This window comes from Giraffa tippelskirchi, chromosome Y, assembly GCF_054371585.1.
Source record: "Giraffa tippelskirchi isolate mGirTip1 chromosome Y, T2T-mGirTip1v1.2.pri, whole genome shotgun sequence".
Taxonomy (NCBI): Eukaryota; Metazoa; Chordata; class Mammalia; order Artiodactyla; family Giraffidae; genus Giraffa; species Giraffa tippelskirchi.
In genome coordinates, this window is record NC_137290.1 from 26,009,735 (window position 1) to 26,028,751 (window position 19,017).

A 19,017-nucleotide genomic window follows, 5' to 3' on the forward strand; every position below is an offset into this window, starting at 1 on the left:
CATGAGCTAGGTGAGGAACCTATGGAATTCATCTCAGGAGGTTACATCCAGGGCTCAGGGACTGGCCAGGACTTGGAGGTTCCAGACAGGGCAGCAGGAACTTCTGCCTCTGATTTTAATCTGAATGAGCTGTTCTTAGGGCTCAGTGGCTCAGAGTCTAGAAATGAGGAGGAGAGGGAGGCCACCAGCTGTCTGCCGTGGGCCTTGCTCCTGGCTCTGAGCAATGGCTAAGTGCAGGGCAGGATGGCCACCACCACCTACCCCCTTCTACCACTGCCCCGACCTGCACAGCTGGCCTGGTAGGTCTCCTGCTGCTGCTAAGTCCCTTCAGTTGTGCCCGAGTCTGTGGGACTTCATTGATGGCAGCCCACCAGGCTCCCCTGTCCCTGGGATTCTCCAGGCAAGAACACTGAAGTGGGTTGCAATTTCCTTCTCCAATGCATGAAAGAGAAACGTGAAAGTGAAGTTGCTCAGTCGTGTCTGACTCTTCACGACTCCATGGACTGCAGCCTACCAGGCTCCTCCATCCATGGGATCTTCCAGGCAAGAGTACTGGATTGGGTTGCCATTGCCTTCTCCACTGGTGGGTCTAGAGATGACCTTTAATGCAGCCAGGCATTATCGCCACCTAGTGGTCGTCTTGGAGAGCTGCAGCCCTTAGAGCTGGAGCTAGACCCAGGAGGGCACCGGTAGAGGGTCATTCATGAAACAGCTGTGTGCTGAGCATCTGTGGTGAACCAGGCACTGAGGACACAGGCTCTGCCTTCATCCATCTGACATTCTCACTGGGAAGGAGATCTGTATATGATAGAATCCTAGGTGGGATAGAATCAAATATGTAGAGTATGGAAGGGAAGTAGTTGGTGTGATTGGGGACAGCCTCTTGTAGAACTGGCGTTTGAACTGAAACCTTTATGTGGGAACTGAGCATGATAACTTTGGCAATGATTTCGTAGTGCTGGCTGAATGTTAGAAGCGCCTGGCAACAATAAATGTTCAGGTGCCACCCTCTTTCCCCAAGTAACGATATCTGACTCTCTCAGGTGGGGTTGGGGCATCCATAAGTTCTTCAGGTGATTCTGTTGGGCAGCTAGATCTCAGAGCCTGTAACCTGACTGTAAGAATACCCAAGCTAGAAAGGGGAGCAAATAGAAAAACCTGAGGGGGCTTCTGGATCTTCTCAGAATAAGAGGAAGGTGAGGGAGGCCAGAATGAGGGAATCAGCATTGGAAATGGAGCTGATGAGATCAGAGAATGAAAAGAAATCAAGGGGTATGGGGGCTGAATTATGATCAGAAGGAACTGGGAAGCCAAGGTGGTTGACATTTTAAAAAGGCTTTATTGAGATAGCATTTAAAGTGTATAATTGCTTTGGGTATTTTACATTTTTTTTAAAATGTGGTAAATGAGATGTAACAAAATTTGTCCTTTTAATCATTTTTAAGTGTGTTAGTCAAGGTCGGGGTTTAAACGTGTAAATCAGCAGGTAAAGGAACATGATAAATATGCACCAAACCAAACAGAAGAGGAGGAGATAGAGAGTCTTAAGGAAAAAGAATTCAGAATAAGGATGTTAAAAATGATCCAAAATCTGGAAAACAAAACGAAGTTACAGATAAATACCCTGCAGACAAGGATTGAGAAGATGGAAGAATCATTGAACAGGAACCTAAAGAAATAAAAAAGAGTCAATCAATAATGGATAATGCAATATATGAGACCAAAAACTCTCTGGAGGGAAACAAAAGTAGAATAACAGAGGCAGAAGATAGGATAAATGAGGTAGTATTGAATGGTAGAAATAAATGAAGCAGAGAGGAAAAAAAAAGAATTAACAGAATAGAGGACAACCTCAGAAAACTCTGGGACAACATTAAAGGCCCCAACATTCGAATCAGAGGCATCCCAGAAGAAGAAGAGAAAAAGAAATGCCATGAGAAAATACTTGAGGAGATAATAGTTGAAAAATTCCCTAAAAAGGGAAAGGACATAGTCACCCACATGCAAGAAACCCAGAGAGTCCCAGGTTGGATAAACATAGGGTGAGACACCACAAAACACATATTAATCAAATTAACAAAGATGAAACACAAAGAACAAATATTAAAAGCAGCAAGGGAAAAACAACAAATTACACACAAAGGGATTCTCATAAGAATAACAGCTGATGTTTCAACAGAAACTCTTCAGGCCGAAAGGGAATGGCAGGACATACTTCAAGTGATGAAGGAGAAAATGTTTCAACCCAGATTACTTTACCCAGCAAGGATCAAATTCAAATATGAAGGAGAAATCAAAACTTTACAGACAAGCAAAAACTGAGAGAATTCAGCACCACCACCAAACCAGCTCTTCAACAAATGCTAAAGATCTTCTCTAGGCAGGAAACACAGAAAGGTTGCATAAACCTGAACCCAAAAAGTAAAGCAAATGGCAACAGGATCATACCTGTCAATAGTTACCTCACATGTAAATGGGTTGAATGCCACAATCAAAAGACAATGACTAGCTGAATGGATACAAAAACAAGACCTCTAATTATGTTGTCTACAAAAGACCCACCTCAAAACAAGGGACACATACAGACTGAAAATGAGGGGCTGGAAAAAGAAACCAGAAGAAAGCAGGGGTAGTAATACTCATATCATATAAAATACAATTTAAAATAAAGCCTGTGAAAGAGACAAAGAAATACACTATATAATGATCAAAGCATCAAACCAAGAAGAAGATGTAACAATTAAAAATACATAAACACCCAACATAGGAGGACAGCAATATGTTAGGAAAATGCTATCAAGCATCAAAGGGGAGATTAACAATAACACAATAATAGTGGAAGACTTTAATATCCCACTCACAGTTATGGATGGGTCAAGTAAACAGAAAATCAACCAGGAAATACAAACTTTAAGTGATACAATAGAACAGAGAAACTTAATTGATATCTATACTAATTTCACCCTAAAACAATGAATTTCACATTTTTTCTCAAGTATACATGGAAAGTTCTCCAGGAGAGATCATATCCTTGGCCATAAGTCCATCCTTGGTAAATTCAAAAAACCTTGAAATCATTCCAAGCATATTTTCTGACCACAATGCAGTAAGACTAGAGGTCAACTGCAGGAGAAAAACTATTAAAAATTCAAACATATGGAGGCTGAATGCCGTGCTGGTAAATAACCAACAAATCACAGAGGAAATCAAAATATGCATAGAAACAACTGAAAATGAAAACACAACAACCCAAAACCTATGGGACACTGTAAAATCAGTGCTAAGGTGAAGGTTTATAGCAAAATAGCCTTACCTCAAGAAACAAGAACAAAGTCAAACAAATAACCTAATCCTATGCCTAAAGCAACTAGAAAATGAAGAAATGAAGAACCCCAGGCTTAATAGAAGGAAAGAAATCATAAAATAGGGCAGAAATAAATGTAAAAGAAACAAAAAAGACCAGAGCAAAAATCAACAAAGCTAAAAGCTGATTCTTTGAGAAGATTAATAAAATTGAGAAACCATTAGCCGGATTCATCAAGAGACAAAGGGAGAAGAATCTAATCAACAAATTAAAAATGAAAATGGAGAGATCACAACAGACAACACAGAAATACAAATGATTATAAGAGACTACTATCAGCAACTATATGCCAATAAAATGGACAACTTGGAAGAAGACATACGCTTAGAAAAGTACAACTTTCGAAAACTGAGCCAGAAAGAAACAGAAAATCTTTACAGACCAATCACAAGCACGGAAATTGAAAGTGTAATCAGTAATCTTCCAGCAAACAGAAGCACAGGACCAGACAGCTTCACAGCTGGAATCTACCAAAAATTGAGAGAAGAGCTAATATCTATACTACTCAAACTATTCCAGAAAATTGCAGAGGAATGGAGACTTCTAAACTCATTCTATGAAGCCACCATTACCCTAATACCAACACCAGACAAAGATGCCACAAAAAAAGATAACTACAGGCCAATATCACTGATGAACATAGATGCAAAATCCTTAACAAAATTCTAGCAAGCAGAACCCAACAACATATTAAATCAATAATATATCATGACCAAGTTGGCTTTATCCCAGGGATGCAAGGGTTCTTCAATATCTACAAATCAATCAACATAATCCACCACATTAGCAAATTGAAAGGTTAAAAAAAACCATATGCTTATCTCAATAGCTGCAGAGAAAGTCTTGAATAAAATTCAACATCCATTTATCATTAAAACACCCCAGAAAGCAGGCATAGAAGGAACATACCTAAACATAATAAAAGCTATATATGACAAACCCACAGCAAACATTATCCTCAATAGTGAAAAATTGAAAGCACTGCCCTTAAAGTCAGGATCAAGTTAACGGTGCACACTCTCAGCACTATTATTCAACATAGTTTTGGAAGTTTTGGCCAGAGGGATCAGAGCAGAAAAACAAATGCAAGGAATCCGGATTGGAAAAGAAGAAGTAAAATTCTCACTGTTTGCAGATGCCATGATCCTCTACATAGAAAACCCTAAACACTCCACCAGAAAATTACTAGAGCTAATCAATGAATAGAGTAAAGTTGCAGGATACAAAATGAACATGCAGAAATCCCTTGCGTTTCTGTACACTTACAAGGAGAAAAGTGAAAGAAATATTAAAGAAACAATTCCATTCACCACTGCATCGAAAAGAATAATATAGTGGAGGAATATATCTACCTAAAGAAACAAAAGTCCTATATATAGAAAACTATAAGATGCTGGTGAAAGAAATGAAACTGGACACAAATAAATGGAGAAATATACCATGCACATGGATTGAAAGAATCAATATAGTGAAAATAGGTATACTACCCAAAGAAACCTATACATTCAATGCAATCCCTATCAAGCTACCAACGGTATTTTTCATGGAACTAGAAGAAATAATTTCACAATCTGTATGGAATTACAAAAAACCTCGAATAGTCAAAGCAATCTTGAGAAAGAAGAATGGACCTGGAGGAAATGTCCTGCCTGATTTCAGGCTATACTACAAAGCTACAGTCATCAAGACAGTGTGGTCCTGGCACACACACACAAAAAAAGATATATAGAAATATGGATCAAAACCGCAAGCCCAGAGATACATCCACGCACCTATGGATACTTTATCTTTGACAGAGGAGGCAAGAATATACAATGAAGACAAGACAATCTCTTTAACAAGCAGTGCTGGGAAAACAGGTCAACCACTTGTAAAAGAATGAAACTAGAACACTTTCTAACACTGTACACAAAAATAAATTCAAAATGGATTAAAGATCTAAACGTAAGACCACAAACTAAAAAACTCCTAGAGGAAAACACAGCCAAAACACTTTCTGACAGAAATCACAACAGGATCCTCTATGACCCATACCCCAGAGTAATGGGATATTAGAAGCAAAAATACACAAATGGGACCTTATTAAACTTAAAAGCTTTTGCACAACTAAGGAAACTCTAAGTAAGGGAAAAAGACGGCCTTCACAATGGGCGAAAATAATAGCAAACGAAGCCACTGAGAATGAATTAATCTCAAAACTATACAAGTAATGCCTGCAGCTCAATTCCAGAAAAATAAATGACCCAATCAAAAAATGGGCCAAAGAACTAAACAGACATTTCTCCAAAAAAGACATACAGATGGCTAACAAACACATGAAAAGATGCTCAAATCACTCATTATCAGGGAAATGCAAATCAAAACCATAATGAGGTACCATCTCACACCAGGCAGAAAGGCTGCTATCCAAACGTCTACAAACAATAAATCCTGCAGAGGGTGCGGAGAAAAGGGAACCCACTTACACTGTGGGTGGGAACACAAACTAGTAGAGCTACTATGGAGAACAGTGTGGAGATTCCTTAAAAAAAACTGGAAATGGAAATGCCATATGTATCAGCAGTCCTACTGCTGGGCGTAAACCCCAAGGAAACCAGAACTGAAAGGGACACATGTGCCCCAATGTTCATCGCAGCACTGTTTATAATAGCCAGGACATGGAAGCACCCAGATGTCCATCAGCAGAAGAATGGATAAGAAAGCTGTGGTGCATATACACAATGGAATATGACTCATATATTCAAAAGAATGCATTTGAATCAGTTTTAACGAGGTGGATGAAACTGGACCCTATTATACAAAATGAAGTAAGCCAGAAAGAAAAGCACCAACAACACACACACGCGCACACACACACACACACACACACACACACACACATACATATGCCATATGTATATATATACATATACATATATATATATATATATATATAGGCTTCAGAAAGATGGTAATGATAACCCTATATGCAAGACAGAAAAAGAGACACAGATGTATAGAACAGCCTTTTGGACTCTGTGAGAGAAGGAAAGTGTGGGGTGGATTCAGAGAATAGTGTTGAAACATGTATATTTCCATATGTGAAACAGACCTCCAGTCCAGATCCGATGCATGAGACAGAGTGTTCAGGGCTGTGGCAATGGGGTGACCCAGAGTGATAGGATTGGGCGAGTGAGGGGTTCAGTATGGGAAACACATGTACAACCGTGGCTGATTCATGTCAACGTATGACAAAACCACTATAATATTGTAGAGTAATTAACCTCCAATTAAAATAAATAAATTTAAAAAAGAAAGAAAACTAAAAAATTCAAAACGAAAAACATGTAACTGTTTTCTAAACTGCAGCGTTCACAGACCATCTTTATCTTGGACTACATGAGGACACCACCTCTATTATTACTTATTTTTTTTAATCCAGCAAAAGAAAGTTCACTCTCATTTCTTCTAGCATCTCTGGTGTGGGTGTATCCCACGTGCGGAGCTGTGTGCTTGAGAGATTGCTCCGTACAGGAATCTTTTGGTCTCCATGACAACCCGAGGAGGCAAGTACTAATCACAGTCTGTTCTCGAGATGAGGAAAGTGATATGCTCAATGTCACACGACAGGTCAGTCAGCACCACAGCCTGGATTCAGATGGATCTACCTGACTCACAACTCAGGTCAGTGACCCCCTCAGATGGACACTGGCCCAGAGTCTGTGGCACTATAATAATTTGACAAAATGCCTCTCCCTGACTCCACTGCCCATGGGGTTGGACATTGTTCCTTACTTAGTCTAGTTTTGCAAAGAGGCTTGATGGTTAAATGAAGTTAGAGGGGTGTCAGCTTTCTAATTGAAAAGAATAAAATCCACTGCAGGTAACTTTGAGCAGGAAAGAAACTTATTAAGAATATTAAGTGACTCAGATTTCTGGGGGGGGGGCGGAAGGCTGGAGAGGCAGCCATGGACAATATAGAAATTAATTGCAGGATCTTCTGTCACTCATTGGAAAAGACCCTGATGTTGGGAAAGATTGAGGGCAGGAGAAGAAGGGGATGGCAGAGGAGGAGCAGATGGGATGGCAACACCAACTCAATGGACATGGGTTTGGATGGACTTTTGGAGTTGGAGATGGACAGGGAGGCCTGGCATACTGCAGTTCATGAGGTCGCAGACAGTCGGACTCGACTGAGTGACTGAACTGAACTGAACTGCCCCTACCACTGGCTCCAGACATAGTGGCTGTCACTAGTAAAATGGCTTATGTCTCTTCCACCTCTGCTAGATTGAATTCTATGCATCAGAATCCACTTGCCTTGCTTTCACCTGTAGGTATATCCATTGGTTAAGCCTGCATTCCATTTGGCTGTAGTAATTGAGTCTTAAATGCCATCTGGATGTATTTGATTGGCTGAGCCTGGGTACCATCTGGGTGCATCTAATTGATCGAGCCTAGGTCACATGGTTACGTTCTGACTGCAAAAGAGGTGGCAAAAATAAGATTCAGACTGTTTCTAGTGCAGATTCGTAAGATGGAAAATTAAAGCATTGACTAAAAAGTCTCCTCCCAGCAGACTTGTCCAAAGTCTCTTTTTCAGTCAGGTCAGCTTTTCAAAGCTCAAATTACCCTACTAAGTAAAGCAGAAGGGTTTAGTAAGTCAAGTGGTCTGTGCTCTGCTGTGTTAATTTGCCTAGGCTGGGGCTACATTTCCTAGAATCCCTTTCTTTGATTTTGGGTTCAGTCAGTCTGTTCGGCGGCTTAGTTGTATCCATTTCTTTGTGAGCCCATGGACTGCTGCAAGTCAGGCCTCCCTGTCCATCATCAACACCCCGGAGTTTACTCAAACTCATGTCCATTGAGTCGGTGATGCCATCCAACCAACTCGTCTTCTCTTGTCCCCTTCTCCTCCCACCTTCGATCTTTCCCAGCATCAAGGTCTTTCAAATCAGTCAGTCCTTTGCGTCAGATGGTCAAAGTATTGGAGTTTCAGCTCAGCATCAGTCCTTCCAATGAATATTCAGGACTGATGTCTTTTAGGGTGAACTGGTTGAATCTCCTTGCAGTCCAAGGGATTCTCGAGAGTCTTCTCCAACATCACAGTTTCACAGCATGTATTCTTCTGGTGCTCAACTTTCTTTCTACTCCAGCTCTGACATCTATACATGACTACTGGAAAAACCATAGTTTCGACTAGGGGATTCCTCTGCCTTTTGTAAAACCAGCTTGAACATCTGGAAGTTCACGGTTCACATATTGCTGGAGCACAGCTTGGAGAATTTTGAGCATTAATTTACTAGTGTGGGAGATGAGTGCAATTGTGTGGTAGTTTGAGCATTCCTTGGTACTGCCTTTCTTTGGGATTGGAATGTAAACTGAACTTTTCCAGTCCTGTGGCCACTGTGGAGTTCTCCAAATTTGTTGCCATATTGAGTGCAGCACGTTCACAGCATCATTTTTCAGGATTTCAAAATAGCTCAACTGGAATTCCAGCACCTCCACTAGCTTTGTTCCTAGTGATGCTTTATAAGGCCCACTTGACTTCATATTCCAGGATGTCTGTCTAGGCGAGTGATCACACCATTGTGATTATCTGCATCATGAACATCTTTTTGTACAGTTATTCTGTGTATTCTTGCCACCTCTTCTTAATATCTTCTGGTCTAGAGGCACACAGATACCCTCTGTGCCTGCCCAGTAGCTTCCTACTGGAGACATCAGTGCTCAGACCACTGGATGGGAAGTGATCTGAAGCTATTCCTCCACAGCCTCTTAAAAAAAAAAAAAAAGCCACGGAAAAGAGGTTGAAAGAAATTAAATTAAAAAAACAAAGTCATGTTGTAAGATGAGAACCTTGACAGTGGAGAAGGAGGAGCATGTGGCAAAAAGCATAGGTTCTTGGGGAATAGGATTCTTCTTAGTAACAACATTTGCATTTCAAAACTTTGGAACATTGCCTCTTATAATATATCTTCCTAGGGACATGGTCCTTGTATTGTAGTTTATCAAAATCCACTGACTTTCATAAAAAGTATGAATTTTTACAACATATGCAAAAAATTCTAGTCAAATCTCACTCGTTAGGTTAGTCATATCCATGGTTTTAAATACTACTTCAAAATGGAAAAAATTAAATGTCAGGAAAATGTGTTTTAATATTTTTTATAAAGCAACATGAAATATCCAAAATATTTTCTCTTACTGTATCAATGGATAAAAACATAAAATTTCCTTTACTTGATAAAATAATGAGTTAAAAATGAAAAAAAAATCCAGAGTAGAGGCCTTGTAGTTGTCTCTGTACAGCAAGCTATGTAATGATTTCCATTTTACATTAGTCATAGTGGTGGTGACTCTAATGAGAAGTAACCTTGTATTTATCGAAATACCCAATAAATCAAAATTCTCAGGTGGAAAAAAAATCATGGGTTCTGGAAAAGAGGAGCTCTGATAGGATGACATCACATAGACCCTTTCTCATAAAGTTAAGAATGTGCTCAAAAAGTGACCAGCACAGTGTGTAATCCTTACTAAATGGTTCTCTGTCTTTCTGATTAGATGTCATCTGCTCCCTTTCAGTAGTTGGGGAGTATTTTCTTTCTCTTTAGCCCCAGATTACTGCCACCCAATGGAGGGGCTGAGAAAAAAGTGACAGCAACACCTCTGTGTAATAAACCCACTGGCATCTTTCGTGGGAAAGAAGAAGGATTCCATAATTTCACTTGCTAGTACTCAGAGGAGATGGTGCCAGCATATGCAGAGCTTCCTGGCCACTATCCACTGCATCAGATCCACTGTGGAGGCTCCCTTGTAGTGCATGAATGGTGGGGAGGAGAGTCTGTGCACACAGAACAGCAGTAGGAGTGTTAACCCAAGTTCCTCTCGGAGACACAGGCGGTCAGCTCTGGGAACAGAGTCATACAAGCAAGTTATTAGAACAGCCACACCTTATCTCCATGCAGAAAATATTTTTTAGTAATCTTCTCAAGATCTCAGAAGTTAGGATGTTAAATACCATGATATCAAGCTAGTGGTTGATCAAGTTAATTGCACACAATTTTTATTTGATTTATTCATTTTTTTTTTTTTTGGACCTGGTACAGAGTTTATGGGCTCCTCATACCCTGACCAGAGGTTGAACCCACAGCCTCAGCAGGGAAATCACAGAATCCTAACCACTGGACTACCAGGGAATTCCTCATCTTTTTAAATCTGAGTAATTCGGTAAAGAGCAGAGCAGAGACGGTGATCACCCCCATGCCCACCATCTCCAAATCACCACTTACTGACATTACCACTTACTTTCTTCCAATCTTGTACACACTCACCAATGTCTGTGAAAAATGATTCAAGTGAATGTGTATGTGCTTGAGTATATGTTTACTGGGCATATTAGCAATAATATGAAGATATCTGAAGAACAGCGTCTGTCAGCCAGTTGGTATATCTGTGATTGTCCATCCAGCCTCTCCTGGAGAGAATGCTAGAGTCTGCCACTGAGCCCTTTCAGATTAAGTCAGCGTCCTTCTGGGCTACCTGCCCCAGTGGTGAAGTTTGCTTTTGAAGTTGAGGTATCATTCAAGGCATCTCTGTGGATCCTACAGGGGTTTTGTTCTCCCCGGTTTGATATTCAAGCTGAGCCTGAAACACAGGAGAGAATGACCCTGTGCTTCCCATTTTCAAATTTGTTTTCTCTGTGGCAGCACTGGAATTAAACTGGGGATACCTTAGGTACAATTCCCAAGCATTGTTTCATTCCTAGTACATCATATCTCTACCCTTAAACTCATCACAGAAAATTCAGAAACAGCAAAATAAGAGAAAAAGAAAAGTGTCAGCCAAATCCACCCATTAAGAGGCCCTGATGTACCATGCTGAACTGTTCCCCACCCAGGCTTTTTCTCTCTGAAAAGTTTTTCGAAGTTTCTGGTATACACATTGCCTTGAGATGTCCAGTGATTTTGCAGACCTATACGAGGCTTCTGGTGAAGGGAAAGAAAATGGTGTTCCATGAGAGCTGGGATTTTCATTTTCATACTCTAGCTACTATCAGTGACAAATTCCCCACAATTCCCCTTCTGGCTCCCAGCTGCCACTCCTGTCATTAACTTCCCATTACACTCGGTCGTGTTCCCAGAGCAGGCTTCATGCTGAAGAAGGGTAATGTATACAAAGTACTCTGTATGTATGCAATTGACTCTGCCTGATTATTATTATTGTTATTATTATTATTACTTTTTTTCTTTTTTGCTTCAACAATGTGAAGAGGCTTTCTCTAGTTGGGGCAAACAGGAGCTACTCCTCATTGCAGAGTGCAGTCTTCTCATTGAGGTAGCTTCTCCTGTTGTGGAGCAAAGGCTGTAGAATATGTTGTCAGTAGTTGTGGCCTGGGGGCTTAGCTACTCTATAGCATGTGAAATCTCCTGGGACTAGGGATTGAACCTGTGTCCCCCTGCATTGCCAAATGGATTCCCAACCACTGGACCAGCAGAGAAGTCTGACTCCGCCTAATTGAAAAGATAAAATTAACATGGGGAATGCCTATAGAAAGATACAGAGATGCTCACAGAATAGGAAGAAAGGGTTAGCAGCCATACCTTTCGAGGCATGTGAAGCAGGCAAATTTGGGGATCAAAGTATCAAGAGCCCACTGGTATTTTCTTCTGCACTCTACTGTTGGGATGAACCAAGGACAACCACTTTTTGGAGTTGCCTTCAAGCCTCAAAGTCGAAAGTGGGAGATAGAGAGGTTTTCTTTGGCTTGGCCACTCAGTGCATGCAGGGGAATGGATGACTGCCCCTCAAAAACCAAAGATGTTCTTAGATACCAGAAGAAAAGAGAATGGAGGTTGACTGGGCATGAGCACAGGGAGCCACTGTTGTTTGGGAAGTTAATGGAAGCTATGATCCTGCTTCTCCCAGACGGCAGATACTCACAGCATTCTCATGCACTCGGGGACATAGTGAAACACAGCCCTAAGCCCACCCATGGGTCTCCTGGTGAAAAGCTCCCAGATCCCCACAATGACACTGTCTCTTCTCCATCTCCCTGCCCTCTACCGTCTCCCCAGCACCTGCAACTTCTCCACTGATGGCTTCCACGATTCTGCCTCGGGAACCAGCCTGTGCCTGTGTTCCTCTCTGCACGATGGTGTGGACTGGATGAGAAAGCTGGCCTTCCGCGACCATTGGGTGAAGGAGATGTACAATGCCTACAGAAACAAAGTCGACAGTGAGTGGGCCATGGAGAGGGCCATCCATTGTGGTTGAAATGTTTCTGCCAGGGCTCCAGGAGCACCCCCAGACCAAGGGAAATTCATCAAGAATGGATACTGTCACTCATCTCCCACCTGCTCGGTACCAGCTTCCAGTTCAGTTCAGTTCAATCGCTCAGTTGTATCCGACTCTTTGTGACCCCATGTATCACAGCACGCCAGGCCTCTCTGCCCATCACCAACTCCCGGAGTCCACCCAAACCTATGTCCATCGTGTCCATGAGGCCATCCAACCATCTCATCCTCTGTCGTCCCCTTCTCCTCCCGCCCCCAATCCTACCCAGCATTAGGGTCTTCTCCAATGAGTCAACACTTCGCATGAGGTGCCCAAAGTATTAGAGTTTCAGCTTCAACATCAGACCTTCCAGTGAACAGCCAGGATTGATCTTTTTTAGGATGGATTGATTGGATCTCCTTTCAGTCCAAGGGACTCTCAAGAGTCTTCTCCAACACCACAGTTCAAACGCATCAATTTTTCGGTGCTCAGCTTTCTTCACCGTCCAACTCTCACATCCCTACATGACCACTGGAAAAACCATAGCCTTGAATAGACGTACTTTAGTCGGCAAACTAATGTCTCTGCTTTTAAACATGCTATCTAGGTTGGCCATAACCTTCCTTCCAAGGAGTAAGCATCTTTTAATTTCATGGCTGCAATCACCATCAGCAGTGATTTTGGAGCCCCCAAAAATAAAGTCTGACACTGTTTCCACTCTTTCCCCATTTATTTCCCATGAAGTGATGGGACCAGATGCCATGATCTTAGTTTTCTGAACGTTGAGCTTTAAGCTGACTTTTTCACTCTCCTCTTTCACCTTCATCAAGAGGCTCTTTAGTTCTTCATTTTCTGCCATAAGGGTGGTGTCATCCGCATATCTGAGGTTATTGATGTTTCTCCTGGCAATCTTGATTCCAGCTTGTGTTTCTTCCAGTGCAGCGGTTCTCATGATGTACTCTGCATATAAGTTAAACAAGCAGGGGGACAATATACAGCCTTGACGTAATCCTTTTCCTATTTGGAACCAGTCTGTTGTTCCATGTCCAGTTCCAACTGTTGCTTCCTGTCCTGCATACAGGTTTCTCAAGAGACAGGTAAGATGGTCTGGTATTCCCATCTCTTTCAGAATTTTCCACAGTTTATTGTGATCCACACAGTCAAAGGCTTTGGCATAGTCAATAAAGCAGAAATAGATGTTTTTCTGGAACTCTCTTTCTTTTTCAATGATCCAGCGGATGTTGGCAATTTGATCTCTGGTTCGTCTGCCTTTTCTAAAACCAGCTTCTAAGAGGTTTACAAATCCTAGCTCACTCAGTGTCACCCTCATGACACCCTGTGGGAGAAGATCTCTTCATCCCCATTTTGCGTCTGGGGAAGCTGATGGAGAAATGACTTGTCTTGCCCATCCATGATTATGCCTCCAGCCCCACCGTGGTGCTCCACATGTGGTCCTTGGACCAGCAGCATCAAGGTCACCTGGAGGCTCCTTGGAAGTGCAGATTCTCTGGTCCCCATCTCAAACCTGTCAGATTGGCAGCTCTGGGGTGGGCCTGGCCCTCTGCAACTTATCTGGACCTCCAGGTGTTTCTGATGCTTGTTGAAAGTTGAGGACCACGGGCTTCGCCCTGACTACTCAGACTGTGGTCCATGGAGAAGCCACACGAGTTCATCTCCTGGGAGCTTGTTAGAAATGTAGGCTCCATGCCCCTCCCAAAGCAAGTGGGTCAGATCTGTGTCTTTAACAAGACTCCCAGGTGATTCGTGAAAACATTGCTTCAAAAGCTTGGCTCCCATTGGGATCCCCTGAGGAATTTACCGTTCTGCTTTTTTTGTCCTAGCTGCTGCTTGGCATTGGGACTTACTGAGTTCCCCGGGGGTTTCTACTGTGTGGACAAGTTATGAAAGTGACCAGCTTCAGTGTCAGGAGAGCATTGGTTTATCACACTGAACAAGAACCCTGGAAGGTGCTGGAGGCAGGGTTGATTCACCAATGACGCTTGATCACTATTTCTGGAATTCTCTAGGTCTTTGACTCTTTACAGGTGAGGCTGCTTCTCCCCCAGGAGGCACATGGGGATGTTTTTGATTATCATGATGTCTCTAAGCAGTTACTGGCTGGTAAATGGAATACAATTTGAATAGGCGATTAATAAAATGTGCCATCTACACCTTGACCCCATTCTCAGAAAGAGTAGAGTCCCAGGAAGAACTTCGGGCCTCTGACTGGACAGAACCCTTTTCTAGTCCCAACGCTGCCACTTTCTTACTCCCCAAGCCTTAGTTTCTAAGTCGGTGAAAGGGGGATAAAAATAATTCTGCATCCCTGGTGACAGAAAGGTTTGTTGTTCATGCATACAAAAGGCAGGATTCTGTGACTGGAGTACAGCATACACTCAGTAGCTTTTATCACTAGTTCCCTTTAGTTTTGCTTGAGAGTCTTTTAGATTTTTCTCTGTTGTCTGCTTTCTGCAGATAGACCATCAGTTCTTCAGGACAGATTTTCTGTCTTTTCTGTGGTTGCAGCCCTGGCAACAGGGCATGGTTATTGAGCATGTCCTCTATGAAAGGCTCTGTTATGAAGGTTTTTCATCCAATAGTAATAGCTTCTTTTGCTCTTTGAAATGTCTCTGCAGTATAAGAATTTCTTATAAAGAATTTCTCTATTGATTTATTTTGGGCTGTTGCTGGGTCTTCGTTGCTGCATGGGCTTTTTCTCTAGTTGCAGAGGGCAGGGGTCAACTCTAGAATTGTGATGCAAGGTCTTCTCGATGCAAGGGGGTTCTGGAAGCCACGGCTCTGTTCTTGTAAAAGAAGGAGCTGTTAAGATCCTGGCTCTGGACCTGTCTGCACCATCCCAGAGAGTCTGCCAGCCCCCACGCCACCCAGAGGCCTGGCAAGTGGATCGTTAATGTCACAGAGCTTAATTTGGGGGACATGGTTTGCCACTTCCTGCCTTAGAAACAGATTCTAAGTAAGTGCAAAAATGGTTAGGTTCTCAGCAGATGAAACCCATGAGAATATGGAGGGGCCTGAGAGAAGGGTTCATGAGAGGGAAAGCTTAGAAAGCTTTACATATATCGTTCCAGCCTCCTGGAAGGCTCCTCCTCTTGCCCAGCTCTTTGGACTCCTCCTTTTCCAGCTCCGGCCTCACTCCAGAGGAAGCATTCCCTCCCAGCTCGCACTCCCACCCTCCAGCTCAGCCAGGACTGCCTGAACTTCCCTCCCCCAGCTCCCAATATTTCTCCTCCCCTCTTGTCAAGAAAAAGTTACCTTTGTGACACATGGCTTCATCACCGACCCTCCATGTGGAGGGTAAGCTCCATTAGCTGAGCACCTTCTGTGTGCTGGCCTCTCATGCACAGTCTCTGTGCACGGGCAGTGAGCAGAACATGCAGGCCATCTCACCCTTCACTCAGCTCACAGCCTGGCTACAAGCAGTCAGCACCTAAGTGTAACAAGTGTGTCAGTTGACCACCAGATCTTCGGAGAAAAATAAAGCGGAGAATGGAGAACAGAGAAGGCTCTAGGGATGGGCAGGATGGGAGGGTAGGTGGTGATCAAGGCCTGCCTGGTTTCGAGGTGACAGCAGGACAAAGGCGGGAGGAGAGGAAGTAAGCCAAGTGAGCATAAGAGGGACAGAATTTCTCAAGAGGAACCGAGGAGTTCAAAGGTCCAAAGAAGGGAGCTTCCTGTGGAGAGCCAGGGTGCCCTCAGAGATGCACCAAGCAAAGGGCAAGGGGAGGGTGTGGGGAGGGTGGGGCCATGGAGGTGCCTGGGGCCTTCGGAGGCACTTCAACTTTTTATCCAAGTACAACTACAACTTTAAAGAAGATTTCTACAACTTTAACAGTGAATTGATACAGAGGAACTTTGTTACCTGGCTGTCCTTAACACTAGTGGTTCAGGGATCCCAATGCATGGGCACAATTTTGACGTCTTCTTGGGGAACTGAGATTCCACATGCCACATGACATGGCATGGCATATATTCAATTTGGAGGAGACAATATTAATAATATCTATAAGGATGACCATGAGAAAAACTGAGCACCGAACAATTGATGCTTTTGAACTGTGCTGCTGGAGAAGACTGCTGAGACTCCCTTGGACTGCAAGGAGATCCAACCAGTCCATTTTAAAGGTAATCCATCTGGAATTTTCATTGGAAGGACAGATGCTGAAGCTCCAATACCTAGGCCACGTGATGGGAAGTAGTGACTGATTGGAAAGGACTCTGATGCTGGGAAAGATTGAGGGCAGGAGGAGAAGGGGACGACAGAGGATGAGCTGGTGGGATGACGTCACTGACTCAATGGACAGGTGTTTCAGCAAACTCTCGGAGTTGATGATGGACAGGGAAGTGTATGGCAGGGTGTACTGCATTCCGTGGGGTCACAAAGAATCAGACATGACTGAGAGAGTGAGCTGACTGATAGGGGTGATATATCAGGATCTGACCAAATCAGTGGTGTGAACCTAATGAATTACCACATGGTTCCAAAACTGGTGTACCAGGTCAAGAGTTGGTCTCAGGTGATCCTATGTGAAGCCCTATGTTAGGGTGGGAGGGGGCCCCTCGAGCCCCTTTTCCAAGTACAGATCTAATTGAGAAGAAACTCTACCCTGAGCATCTGACAGTGATCAAAAGAAACTTTGCTTCTATCAGTTAGATTGAGAACCTGCTTAGGCTCCTGGTCGTGGGCACCCCACTACATGCCCTCTCATTCTTACCTGGAGAATGACAGAGAAGTCCATAGAGCTGTCACTGCTATTCACTTGCCTTCTCACGTTAAACGGGGTTTCCTAGGGTGGTGTAGCAATGTCTTGAAATGATCATTTACTATCCTGAAATGAAATATTAATGGATTATAAAACCACCTTAAAAGCAAAATGTTCTGTCCCAGGAAATTTTGAAAAAGAAAAAAACATAAAAAACCCACAACTGTCCTGGAGATCAACATCCAGTAACACAAAGAGAAATAGGGAGTGAGCTCTCTGGTGTTCCAGTGGTTAAGACTTGACCTTCCAATGCAGGGGGTGCAGCTTCTATCCACATGGAGGTAAGATCCCACGTGTCTCAAGACCAAAACTTAAAACAAGTGATATGATAACATAAACATAAAAGAAGTGATGATAACAAATTCAGTAAAGAGGTTAAAAATGGTCCACATAATTTTTTTTTTTTTTTTAAAGAACTAAGAGTAGGTCATTTATACTCAAGGGTTCCTCAGGTGGCGGTAGTGGTAAAGATTCCACCTGTTGATGCAGGAGACAAAAGAGACACAGGTTTGATCCCTGGGTCAGGAAGGTCCCCTGAAGGAGGCCATGGAAACCCACTCCAGTATTCTTGCCTGAAGAATCCCAGGACAAAAGAGCCTGGGGTCTATAGCGTCACGAAGAGTTGGACACAACTGAGCACACACATGTATTTCTACTCACAACAGCGCATGCTCAAGTATGTAAATGTTTGAGCACTCCCATTGCACCCAAAAGTGTCCTCACTGAGGATTCAGCCTGGCAAATGCAGGAGGACACAGTGTGCAGTCTCGGCCATTCAGAAAGCCATCGAGGTACTGTGGCCATCATGTGATTGCCACAAACTGCAAAGCAACCCATGATTAGGCTCTGAATAAAACAAAATATAGACTTCTCCAGTTTGCACAATAATTGCAGCCCTGGAAATCTTTTCTTAAACCTATGGGTCAAAGTGCAGATAAGGTAACTCAGGGTATTATGAATGGGTTTGTACTTACCTAAATATCTGGCAGAACATTTGAGAATCATTCACGTCTAATGTGTATGCCATGAAGCAGGCACCTGCCCCCATGTGTAGTGGACCCCATATCAAGACAACAGTAAAAAACCACACCTCTAGAATTTGTCATATTCACTCCTTCTTCAAGAACTGCTGGTCTAGGGCTGCCCTCCCTTAGTGAGCCAGGAGGAGGTAGAGCTGACAGAGATGCCGCTTTATAAACTGAAGTGAAGTGAAGTGGATTCGCTCAGTCATATCTGACTCTTTGTGACCCCTTAGGCTATACAGTTCATGGAATTCTCTAGGCCAGAATACTAGAGGGGGTGTCCTTTCACTTCTCCAGCAGATTTCCTGACCCAGGGACCAAACCCAGGTCTCCTGCATTGCAGGCAGTTTCCTTACGAGCTGAGCCACCAAGGAAGCCCAGGAATCCTGGCTTAGGTAGCCTATCCCTTCTCCAGGGGATCTTCCCAACCCAGGAACTGGGGTCTCCTGCATTGCAGGCAGATTCTTTACCAACTGAGTTATGAGGAAAGCTGAATAAAATAGTTCCTTATTTTTTGAGATCTTAATTCGCCAAGCAGAGATTGACCCCATGCCTGCTGCAGTGAAAGCACAGAGTCTTAACCACTGGACACCCAGGG